The sequence below is a fragment of the Apus apus genome, chromosome 6 (assembly GCF_020740795.1).
Source record: "Apus apus isolate bApuApu2 chromosome 6, bApuApu2.pri.cur, whole genome shotgun sequence".
NCBI classification, from domain to species: domain Eukaryota; kingdom Metazoa; phylum Chordata; class Aves; order Apodiformes; family Apodidae; genus Apus; species Apus apus.
The window spans coordinates 39,001,380-39,013,572 of NC_067287.1; the positions used below are offsets into that span (position 1 = coordinate 39,001,380).

Sequence of the window (12,193 nt, forward strand, 5' to 3'; positions counted from 1 at the left end):
TGTTTTCAGATTTCTGATTTGATTCTCATTGCCTTGAAACGTTGAGCTTTAACAAGTTAGTATTTTCAGAAAGTCCTGAATGTCCAGTTTGACCTGTTCTTCAAATGGGTTTCAAGTGTCCTTTGCTGCCCTGGGAGAAATCACATTGAGTGTATTCCCAAATTTTTTTTGGTGAATAAACTCGCTAGTAATTTTTAGAAAGAAAGCTGGAAGTTGCTTGATTTCCACCTCCATGTTCTGTTTTCAATGGCTAGAGTGATTGGTGCCCATAATTGAAGTTGCTGAAGTAGCTGGGCAGAGGAGTTGATGGGAAGGCAGGCTGGCCAAAGCTTATCTCCTGGCTTTTTCTTCAGTGTGGGTCCTCTAAAAGCCTGCTTCTCTGGGGGAAACTGGATGTGGCAGCACATGTAAGGTGTGTAGCACATGTATACATACACAGCCCGTGTATCTTGGGTATGACAGTGCTGTGACAGCCCAGTGGAGAGCTGTGGTGGGTGCTGCCAAGCTGCTCTGCCAAGCCTTGGCTGTATTTCTTTACTTTTTGGTAGTTACTCCAACCACCATGGAAAAGAACTCCTGCTTTTGAACTCTTCATGTTCCTCCTGTCTGTGACAGAAGAATAAGCCTGTGTTCAAATGACAATTGTAGTTTCATGGGGGAAGCAAATGCCAGCAAGGTGACATGCGCATCTGTCCCCAGGGCCTGTTTCCTGACATTCATAAGGAACTAAGAAATTGTTTACTGATTTTTTTATTATTATTATTATTTTTTGGAAGTAATGATGTGGAGTTTCTGTGGGGAGGTGCTGAGCTCCTAGAGCAGCCTCTTTAGCAGGCGAACACCAGTCTCCTGCCAGAGGTGTCAGGGAGGCTTGTTATGACTTGACCAAGCGCTGAAGTATCCGTCTGCCACCAGGCAGAGCCCGGTAGGAAGTGTTGCAGTTGAGGTCTATTCATTTTCTAACACAGTGGTGTTTCCCGTCTCCTTCCAGTAGCACCTTTACTGGTTTAAGGTGTTACAAGTCTCACTTTCTCCTCCACCTCTTTTGCTGCTGACAGCCCTACAGCAGGAAGCTGGTTCCGTCAGCCTGGGCTGGCTGGGGGGTGTTCGTGAAAAAACCAAGGCTGAATTGATGCAGGGCTCTAGTGCAAGGACTTCAGTGACTGTGACAGCTCCCTTCTTCTCTCAGTTGACCTCAACAGTTGCGATCCAATGGATAGATCCATCGGTTTGTATGGTCGGTGGCTGTGCATGTTCTGGAGCCGAAATTCAGGGGAAGGTTCTGCAGGGTGCCAGCACCCTCTTGTGGGCAGCCCAACAGCAGAAACTGCTTCTCTTTTCAAGGTGCCGAGAACCGAAATGCTTTACAGGTAGTGTCCCCACTCGGATGGAGCTCTGACTGAATGTGTGGTTTAGCAGAACGGAGCCACCTGACTGGAACACTCCGTTCAGGGACTGGCTTCTCTGATTTGCTGAACCATTTTAGGGTGGTGTATCTTCACACTGATAAAGCAATGTAAATATTTTCTTATAACTAGGAGTTAGCTGTAAAAATAAAACCATCTGTTCCTGGTTGAACAGCCTTGCAGTTTACATGTATTTATGGAAATAAAATCTCTTGTAGCATTAGTCTTTCCTGTTACCCTGTATCCTCCTTACCCTAGGTCTGCCATTTCTTTCCCACCCCACTGCTGGTAGGTGGGGGATTTTCTGGTTTTGCAGGCACTTGAGGAGGATGCCAGCTGGTGTCAGGAGTGTCAAGAAAGTGGTGTTTGAAAGGGAGGTTGTCGTGTGAGGCCTTCTTTATACGAATTAAAATCAACCACTAGAAAGAACATTCAAGATGTAAATTTTTAAAAAACGAGCAACTTTTAACAAGAAGACTTTAGATTTTCTTGCAGGATTACTTAGTTGGTTATAGTTGTAAGAATTTTATTTTAGTTTTAAGCCATTTTTGGCCAAATGTTTTGCTCACCCTTTCTGCTAGAAGGTGCAGAGATTGCAGATTAGATTCTGCTGAGCAGCTGTTTGTACCTCTCGGATGTTTCTCCTGGTCCCAAGTGCTAAGCAGTTTCAGTGTTGACTGGTTTTTGATTTCTTATTTCCAACCAGTAGTGTCCAGAATGGTTTTTCCCCTCCTTTTGCTAGGGCTACAAGGGAGTTGGCTCTGACTGTGTATATGCAATATGTACTTTTTATTCTTACAGAATCAGAATTTGTCCCTTTGAAGGCCAGGAGTTACTATCTGTAATGCACTTAGATTCCTTTTTTCTTTTATAAATATAACTGTGTTCCTCTTTTTGCAGGTTTCAGAATCACCATGTGTCTCTAATAATTAAAAAGGTAAGCAGACCATATTAGCAAAGCTACAGCAAGATTATTTGTTTTCTGATTGATGCATAATTTGGAGGAGATAATTCATCTTAATGTATTTAGAGTTACTTAAAACTTTGTTGTGTGACATATAACTTACAGTTATGCTTGTGCACTAAACTACTTCAAAGATTCTGGGTCAGTACAGTTTTAAAATGGAGGAAATATTGTTAAGAACTAACTGTATGAAGTCTACATATATGTTGCAAAAAATTACTTAGCCCTGTGACTGCAAATTTTTATCCAGTCCATATCAAGAAAATAAACATGCAAAGCTGGCATGTAGGAATTGAATTTACTGAGTGTTGGAGCCAAGCTTGATAACTGTAGTGGGAGTTTTTAAGTCTGTCTTCAAACTCCAGACATCACCCTACCTGTGTGACTTTTTTTTTTTCCTTTTTATAAAACAGCTTTAAAATCTTTGAGGCTTTTTTTTAACCTCCCTTAGCACTATTTTAGGGTTATCTTCCATTTAGTTATTGTTTTCTTTAGGACCACTAGGTAGCTGCATCTATTATCTTGTAAATTATGATGAAAATACTGATGCTACTTACTAGGAGATCTAAGCTGCTGAGTTTTCTTCCCAGAACAGTTATCACTTTTTTCTTGGAAGCACATCTTAAAATACATCTCTGCAAATCATTGGTATATGACGAGTCCTTCAGAAATAATGTATGTTAAAAATCAGATCTTCAGTCCTCAAAGTGAGCCAGTAAGAAGGATAAGTGGTGATACCTAAACCAAAATTTTGTAATAAATATACGCTCTAAAAGAATTTACTGTAGAACACATCTGCGAACATGGTGAGGTATTTCTGATTTCTTGACTTCCTTTGCCAAGAGATGTAAAATCAATTATGTAGTGTAACAGTAGATGGTGCTGTTAGGGTGGATTTAATCGCCTGAGGAGTGGGAATGCAGGCTTGGGCATCTGGTATCAGAGCTCCTGGGGTTCCTGGTGTGCAGCCGGCAGCTTTGTCCCCTGACATTTGCTGTGCCCAGCAAGTGCTCAGGCTGTAATTAGCTCATACAAATTCTAGTGGCTGCTGCTAGTCTATGTTCACTCTTGCTGCAGTTCACAGAACTTGAAGGAAAACTTGCTGTTGGCTCTAAGGCAATCCTGGCACTTGAAAAGTACGTGGATTGCATGCGGGGAAAGACTAGATTGTGCAACTCTTTCTTCAAAGTGTGTGCAAAGTAAGCTGACAACAGTGGCCAAATCTGTAAGTAAAGGAGATTTACTGGGATGTTTTTGGTGCAGAGAGATTTTCATGAAACATATTAAAAAAAAAAAAAAAAAAAAAGTAGTAGTGAGTTTGTGTTGTGTGATCCAATTCTTTCTGTCTTCTTTCTACTTTCCCCAGCAGCTTTCCAACTCAACTAATGTGAAGTGAGTCTGGTGGGTACCTAAAGATATGGTAGGTTGTTCCTATGAGCTTTGTGAAGAGCATCAGGTGAAGGAGACACTTGTTGTGTCTGGCAGGAGAGCTGCAGCATGGCCTGGAGCCTCCTGGTGCTGGGGAACCTTGACGGGGCCACAGCTCCAGGGTCTCCAGGTTGAACTCACAAGCACTTAGCCAGAAAACCCTGTCACAAGCCATAAATCCGCAGAGACCTAGGCTGGCTTTGTACAGTGTTTTTTCTCTTTTTCTGTGTATCAGTGTTGCCTTTTCTTCAAGGCTCTGTAGATGCAGATGCCTCACCCTGCTTGTCACCCTTGTCACCCTGTCGTGCACAGCTTAATGTGTATTGAAATATGTTGTGGTTTGGGCCCAACACAACAACACAGGAACAGCCCCACGGCTGCTCACTCAACTCCCCCCCCCACCACACACACACACACACTGGGATGAGGAGGACAAAGCTCCTGGGCTGAGACAAAGGACACGGAGGGTTCTTCACGATTAAGGTCCTGGGCAAAACAGACTCAACTTGGGGAAAAAAATAATTTAATTTCGCACTAATCAAACACACACAGGACACAGACCTTCCCCCCAGCAGCACAGGGGGATGGGGATGGGGTTTAGAGTCAGTTCACAGGCTGGTGGTTCCTGCTGCTCCTTCCTCCTCAGGAAGAAGGATTCCTCACAGTCCTGCCCTGCTTCCCCACGGGGTCCCTCCCATGGCAGAGGCCTCCACCAACCTCTCCCCCATGAGTCCTTCCCACCAGGCCTGGAGCTGCTCCAGCCTGGGCTTCTCACAGAGTCCCAGGTGCTTTGGGAACAAACTCCCCTGGCCCAGGGGCTTCCACAGCTGAGCAATCAGAGTCCACAGTCAGCAAATCCACTGGCCACAACATCCAAGCCCAGTGGCCAAGTTCACCCCTCCTGGCACCTTCAGGGAATGTCCCACCACGTTCCTCCATGAGTGCAGGGGCACAGCTGCCATCTCGCCATGGGCTGCAGGGAAACTGCTGCTTGGGCACCTTCTTCCCCTTCTTCCTCACCAACCACCAGCACTGCTCTGCCTGCCCAGCACGGCTCTTCTCCCCTAAGTGCTTCTCTGCTCAGGTGTTGTCTCAGTCCTTCCATATGTTAATGGCAGAGGTTCATCCATTGTCCCTCTAATGGCTCCTTGGCTGGTTTGGAGCAGGGGCAGCTTCTCAGCTTCTTACAGGAGCCACCCCTGGGGCCCTTCCCCCCGCTACCAAAAACCCCACCAAACCAAACCAGAACAAAATGTCAAACATGGCCTAAACCCATGAATTAGTGAGGTGCAGAACTGCTAACTTCGGTCTTAAATTAACTTTGGTCAGATGAGAAGGGACTCTGCCAACTCGCAGCCAGTGCCTGTGCTGGCGCTGGAGCTGTGGGCTTCCCTGGGGTTTCCTGGATCTCTGCCTTAATCTTGCTGTGACCACACAGGCCCCTTGCAGAGCCTGGTGTCAGATCATTGTCACTTTGAAATGAGGCTATTTCTGGTTTCCGTGAAGGGAGAAATGCCGCTGTATTAATCCAGAGCATGCCTCTGGTCTGTGAGCCCACATGGGCAGTGTTGAGTGGAGGAAGGAATTCGGGAAGCCTAAGAAGTGTCTGACCTGACATCTCTTGCAAAGGAGGATCACACAGTATTGCCTTAGGGAAGGCTGGTTTGGTGAGCTGGTCTTATATGATGATGAAACTCATTTCCTCCTGGGCTTTTTGGGTGGTGTGACCATTGCATTGGTGGCTTGTTTCACCAGGGCAGGTTCATCTTGTTAAGTTGTATAAACTGAGCACAGTCGGCCCTGTCGATGTTTCCTTGTCCTCAGTGAAGCAGTGCCCGTTATCATGGATGCTGGAGTAGAACTTCAGCTCCTCTGAAGTAAGTGGAGAAGTTTGAAGACCTTAGCACTTAGGCTTCCTGCAGAAATAATTCCAGGCATCAAGTTAACAGATTTGAGAAGCTTTACAGCACAGACTGGAGATGAAAAAGCTGGTACTTAGGATCTGGAGGACAAGTGCCAGCAGAGGGAGCAGGACGTAGAGAGGAGCCTGACCTTGTTAGGTCAACCCAATCCCAGTCGTGAGCTTGATTGTGTTGGTTTTGGTTGGTGAAGTACAGCTAATTTAAGATGTCAATAGCAATGTTTTTCCAAAAATGCCATCCTGGCTAGCTGTCAATATGTGGTGGTCCGTATAAGTTACCTATCACAGTTTGTCCAGGTTTGGTCCTGTGCTGTCTTCCAAAGAGCCAAGGCCTGGTGTACTGAAGAATAAAGGTCTGAGAGCAGCAGGTGGAGTTGATTTGTCAGAGGAGTCTCCTCACTCGAGTAATACACAGAAGAAACCTGCAAACATCCCCTGTTCTGCCCTGAGAAGTTCAGTCTCCAGGCAGGATTAAAGGGTAGCTGTAGCCCCCAGTCTGTGCTGCTGGTTCACAGGGCCAGCAGGGTGAACACGTGTCCAGCTGGTGGCTCAAACAGGTAAACAGGATAATATCACAGTATTCCATTAAGTTACATGTTGCTTTTTATGTTTATAAAAAGGGTGGAAAATGCTGATGCTGACATTGGGAAGTCTTTTGGAAAGGCCCAGCACACAAAGCCCTGTACAAAGATACGGGACTAAAACATTGCTCTTTAAGATTTGCTTTCTGTGTGTTCCTTCTCTTTGCAAATAGATGCTGTGCATTTCTGGGCAACGCATGACACATGTAACTAGGAACATGAGCAGCAATTACAAAGGATGCTGAAGGCATCCTGGTTTCATGCACTAGGATGGACAAATGTTTCCTTGCTTGTCTCTCTCCTGGGTTCTGAGGTGGGAATGAAGCCACAGCAAAGAGCTGCCCTCCTTCTTTGAAAGCAAAAATAAATTTGCCTTTCTGCTCCCAGTGGTGAGGACATCTTTGCTACTGTCCTTTTAAAAAACCTGTCATGCGTTGCCCCTTTCACTTGGGAAGGGTTAATGGTCAGCCTGTGGAGGAAGGGGTGACCCTCCTGCTGGGAATGCACATCCAGAGGGGACCCTGCTGGGCGCGGTTTCCAGACGGTGGAGGCAGCGGCCGGAGCGGAAAGGTAGGAAAGGCAGGGCTTGGATGGCAGGTGGGAAAATAAAGAAGCGGGGAGGGTTGTAAATGTAGAAGTTTTCGGGTGAGGATTGAGCCTTCCTTGCTAAATGCAGCTTCAGTGTTTTTTCTGTTGGGATGTGTAGAATAAAAGAAATCGTTCGAGCAGAGCCCTTCAGCGTCTGCCAACATCTTATTTCACTTGGCTCTCCAAGTTTGGAAGGAGAGCACTTTAGAACCAACATTAAACTTCTCTACAGTGGCAGTTTTCTGACTTCTGCACCCTTCTAGCAATAGTTTTCATTCATCTGTCAGGCTGTGGTTTCTTGCATTTACACCTTTCTCTCATTGCATAAAACATTGGGCAGCTGCTAAGTTTTCCATTCAAGGTATATCTAGTTTTTCTTCAGGGATGGGGACAAGCCAAGATAGCTCTTGTCCTTCACAACTTGTGTGCAGTGAATAAGCAGAATATTCAAACAAAAGAAACACAAGTTCTATCTCTTTGTACTCCTGCAGTGTGCACTTGCTGCAGCCACTTCTAGTTATAAATCTTTCAAGTAGCCTCTTAGGGAAATAAAAGCAAATCCTGCTGTGTTGGCTGGTACTTTCAGAAGTACTCACGGTGCTCTTCCCATCTTTGGAAATACTCTGTGGGAAATAGAGACTTCAAAACCAGGAGAGAGTTAAAATGGTAAATATACCATCCTTTTTCACGACTCAAATCAGCATATGCTTGGATGTTGTTTTGCTGTTTGACATGGCTGACATACAAGGCATTTAGAAATGAGAAGCTTTTTGTGGTTCTGCTTGTAGCCTGAATATTGCAGGGTGAGCTGCTGGGAGTTTATTTAGCAAACAGCTGGGCTTTGGTGCATTGCTCCTTGTTAAAAGCGTCCAGTTGAAATCTGAATTTGTTTTAGCAGGATGCCTGAGAAGAAGCAGACTGTGCAGGCAAGGAGCCGATTTTCTGCCAAGTCCTATTCCACATATAAAATGCTGTCTATTCACCAACCCAAATCAGTTAACTAATATTTGTCCGTTGTTCTTTATTGTTATTTTTGAAAACTCTGTATGTCTCTGAGTAGCAATTAAGCTTTTTCCTTTATTCTTACCTTTTTTTTTGTTTCCAACTTAAAATTTTGCCAGCGTTCTCAAAGAGGAGTATTATTCCAGGTGTGTTGCCTATCCCTGAGCAAGATTTTAGGAATAAAACTTGAGAGAGTTTACTCACACCTGCTGTCAGAGGCAAAGGCAAAAGCTTCAGTGTAGCCCTTACTGAAGCTGTCCTTGCTCAGGTGCCACCAGTGATTATCCAGCCTCCATGGGAGAAACTTTGTGCCTGTAGGATCTGAGAGGTTTCTGGACATCAGTTGCTAATTGGATTACATACAGGCAGCAAATGAGCTTATTATTGCAGCTGTGCTGCTTTATGAAAGCTGCTTGAATAAAAGTTTGGGAGGGTAAAGAAGTAAAAAATGCTGTTCCTTCTTCCAAGTGACATGAGAATTGTTAATGACTTCAGAAGTAATCAAGGATGCCTCCCTAGTGAGCAGCCTGCATTCTAAGTCCATTTTCGGAAAAAAAAAATCTATCCCTGATTTCCAAAAGTACATGTGGGTCCTACTTTGTGTGGAAGGGCTGATAAACCCCAAGACCCAGGTTTATTCGGATGGTGGTGACAAGTGTTTCTGGATGTGAGGGATGGACACTGCTGGGCATCAGGCTCCTGAGGGTGATGAATCAAAAGGAGAGGTAACCTCTTCCTCTTTCTTCTAACTCAGGCTCGGACCCTGTACCTGCCTCAGCTCTGGCTCTCCCCAAACCTGTCTGGCCTGACAGTGATAATTGTGCTTGACTCTGGTCACAGATAAGAATTTCCCAGCCACACTTTTAACCTGTATTCAGTTACATGTATGTGGTGGTGGTGCAGACTTCTAACCAGTGATGTGAAGCTTCCTGTGGTCTTTAGGAATACCTAAACTGCCCAAAGCCATTAAAGCATTCTGTTGTTTTGGGAGTATTTTACTGTACTGTTTTGTACACATTGAAATAGATAATTCTAAAAAGAATCTTTACTCGAAGAAAACCTCATTTTTCAGATTTTTTTTTAGCCTTCCAGGTCCTTTCTCTGATAATTAATTTATTTTCAAGGAAAATTTATTCTGAACTGATACTCAAAAGCTTGGAAAACATAGTATCTGTAGTTAGTACAAACAGTATACATGATACTGGTGCTCTAATGATAATGCACAAATGTTGTTTGCTGTAGCCCACAAAAAGCTGTCACCTGTTGCAGAAACAATTTTTATCCTTTTTTTCAGCACAACTGGATTTTTAATAGATGTTGGCTGTGATATCTGAGCTGAGTATCTGTACAGAATGAGTGTTGCTGCTTCTGTTAAATCTTTCCTCTTAACTGCTGCACATAACTCTGCATAATGCTGCCCATAATTTACACGTGGATAATCTGTTTGATGGCAATATTAGTATGCCAAGAGTTACAGCCATTGATAGTACAGAGTTAATTAGGATTGGAGTCAGGCTTTCTCTACAGTAACAGGAAAGCAAATTTAAGCCGCTTTTACAGAGCAAATAAAAGTAGCCTGTTTAGCAAAAGTTTCACTTGAATTTCTAATCTCTTTAAGGGGAAAGGGCTTATGTGATTTGCATGATCCTCCTCTCCCTCTGTCCATCTGCTTTCAGGAGGACAGTGAGGAGGCAGGAGAGAGATGTCCAAGCCGGTGCTGCTGCACTGCAAGCGTGGCACCTTGTCCTTAACACTGGGCAAGCCAGGTGGTTCCAGGTTTCACAGGGACCTGGATCAGACAGGTGTGATCCTGCCCCTCTGAGGGGGGCCTGTCTCAAGCTGGTGCCTTGCAGGGAGCCTGGCTGTCACAGAGGTCCTCTTGGACGTGTTGTGTTCAGAGTATGTCAAGGTTTTCTAAAGCAATGTCTTCTTTGTCTTCTTTCCAAAGTATCTTGCTTCCTGGCTGGGACTGGGGAAATCACAACAGCTCAGTGTCCCTGGCTCTTCGTTTGTGTATCTCTCCAACAAAAAGCAAAGTAAGGTGCCTGGGTGTCCTGTCCTTTCCTCCCTCTGCACCCTTGGTCATGCATATGTAAAAGTAGTCATTGCCAAGCTGCAGGTGTTTCTTTTGACTTTTTGACTTTTTCTGAAAAATAATTGTTTTCCCTTCCCTGTTCTCTCACTCGTGCCTTCCTCCTCAGTGAGTGTTTCTGTTTGATTTTTGCTGGTACTTGGGTAGTTGGCACTGGTGGAAGCATCACTGCTGCAGACCTGGTGACAGTGGCTCTGGGGACAGAGAGTGCTGCCAGAAAGGCAGTAGAACACACATAACTTGCCAGCAACAAGCAGTAACCTCATGTGCAGGTTCTTGTTCAGTGTACCACACCAGCCTGGCAGCACAGTCACTTGCACTGGAAACACTGTTGATTCTGCCAGTATTGGGCAGTAAAGGCAGCTCTGCTGCCCTCTTCAGCAGGGTGGGGGATATTTTGGTGTCTGGGTGAAATTCAGAGGTGGCTGAAGTTGGAAAGGAAGAAAACCCTGATCAGCTCCCACTTGTATGTTTGAAGGGCTTTTCTGACTCCTAAGCCCTATCTAAATGAAGTGTGATTGAGGGGTCTTGTTTCTTTTACTGTGCTTCATAAAATGTGCTGATTTATGGCAACTTAAGTTACAGGGTTGTTTGTTCCCCCATTCTTGCACTGGGACAGATGCTGCCACCAGACGGGAACTCTGCTAGCCAGCCTGAAGAGTGCTAGCCAGGATTGTGCCTGCTGTAGCCTGCAGCTGGGATGAAACATGATGGGAAGCTCTGCATCCCCCTCGGGTCATCATCAGCATTTTGGCTCAGGTGAAAAGCAGGCCACTTAAAGTGGGCTCTCTACAACTAGCTGGAAGGAGATTGTAGTGAGGTGGGGCTTGGTTTCTTCTCCCGAGTAGCTGGTGATAGGATGAGAGGAAATGGCCTCAAGTTGCACCAGGGGAGGTTTAGATTGGATATTACAAGAAATTTCTTTGATGAAAGAGTAGTCAAGCATTGGAACAGGCTGCCCAGGGAAGTGGTGGAGTCACCATCCCTGGAGGTGTTCAAAACACGTGTAGATGTAGCACCTCGGGACATGATTTAGTTGGTATGTGGTGTTGGGTGGATGGTTGGACTTGATGGCCTTAGAGGTCTTTTCCAACTTTAATGGTTCTATGATTCTGATAATACAGGGATTTGCACTGGGGTTGGAACTGTCTTGTGCTGTGTCAAATGAGGCACAAGCATCTTCGGGGGTGAAGCCTGTCAGTTTTAGTGGTGTGTGAGGAAACAGCTGGTCGGTTCAGTGGTATCGCAAGGTCAGCAATGTGACATGGGCTTGCAGACCTGCTCCTGGGTAGCAGTTTCTAGGACCATTGGGCATTACAGCAGGAGAAAGCTTTGGTGTAGGATTTGGGAGGGTCATATTGTAGCTTTCTGGGTACTTACAAGGAGCTTGTTATGGGTGTGACAGCGCTCACACGAAAGCCTGGTGGGACAGTCACTGCTGATGTCTTTGTGGCATGAAGTTCAACTTGGTCTTGCAGATGTATGGGAGCAGTGGTGGAGCTGGGCAGGGTGTGAAGAGCTGCTCAAGTTTTCTGTGAAGCGAAAGGGATGGAGGAAGGAGAGCAGCAACCCCCTGCAGAGAGCATGAGCACCTGCGTGTGTACCCAGGGCTCAGAACCTCTTTGGCTCTGCAGACATTCCCTGGCAAAGAGGATTTGTCACGGACCAGCAGAGAGGCTGTAGTACACAAGGTGAATGGTGACAAGGGCACAGGGGAGAGGTTGACACTCTGAAACTCACCATTTGCCTAAAGCTCTGATTGCATCTTAGGTGGAGTTCACATGGGCGTTTTGTACAGTCATTTTATACATACTGCTGGGATTAGGGAAAAAAAAAGGGCTGTAGAAATTCTGGGTGGGTCAAGTATTTTAACTCTCTGCCCCTTGCAATTCTGCACTGCTGGTGACAACATCAGTGGGGGTTTTACTGCTTGTCTTGTATTTTTACCATCTGGCTTTACACTGTCTGGCTACTGTGGAAGCTGAACAGCTCCTTGTGCTCAAAAGTGTGTTTCTGCATCTTTTGTTGCTGCCTCCCCTCCCTGCTTGTGCAGAAGAATCCTTTAGTTACTTCAGTGTCTTCTCCAGAGAAGCCCGAGGAGTGAAAAGGAATCATCTTGCCTGAGCAAAGCCACTCGTTCAGGTCACAGACTGGGCTGATCTTAAATATTTGGTAGTGGGGGTGGGAAATTCAGGGTCTCTGCAGACATAT

The 12,193-nt window shown here is 45.4% G+C and overlaps 1 protein-coding gene across 5 annotated transcripts in view; it reads left to right on the forward strand.

Moving 5' to 3' along the window:
- Nucleotides 1-12,193, forward strand: part of ADARB1 (adenosine deaminase RNA specific B1) — a 66,755-nt gene that overhangs the window by 18,160 nt on the left and 36,402 nt on the right. For 2 of the 5 annotated variants that reach the window (XM_051623003.1, XM_051623004.1), the window contains exon 2: nt 2,307-2,343. The exons of 2 other annotated variants lie outside the window; for them this stretch is intronic. The gene's annotated coding sequence lies outside the window, so the exon portion shown is untranslated. Of the gene's footprint in view, nt 1-2,306; nt 2,344-9,855; nt 9,927-12,193 lie in introns of those variants that run through there. One more of the 5 variants, XM_051623006.1, reaches the window with a different exon arrangement.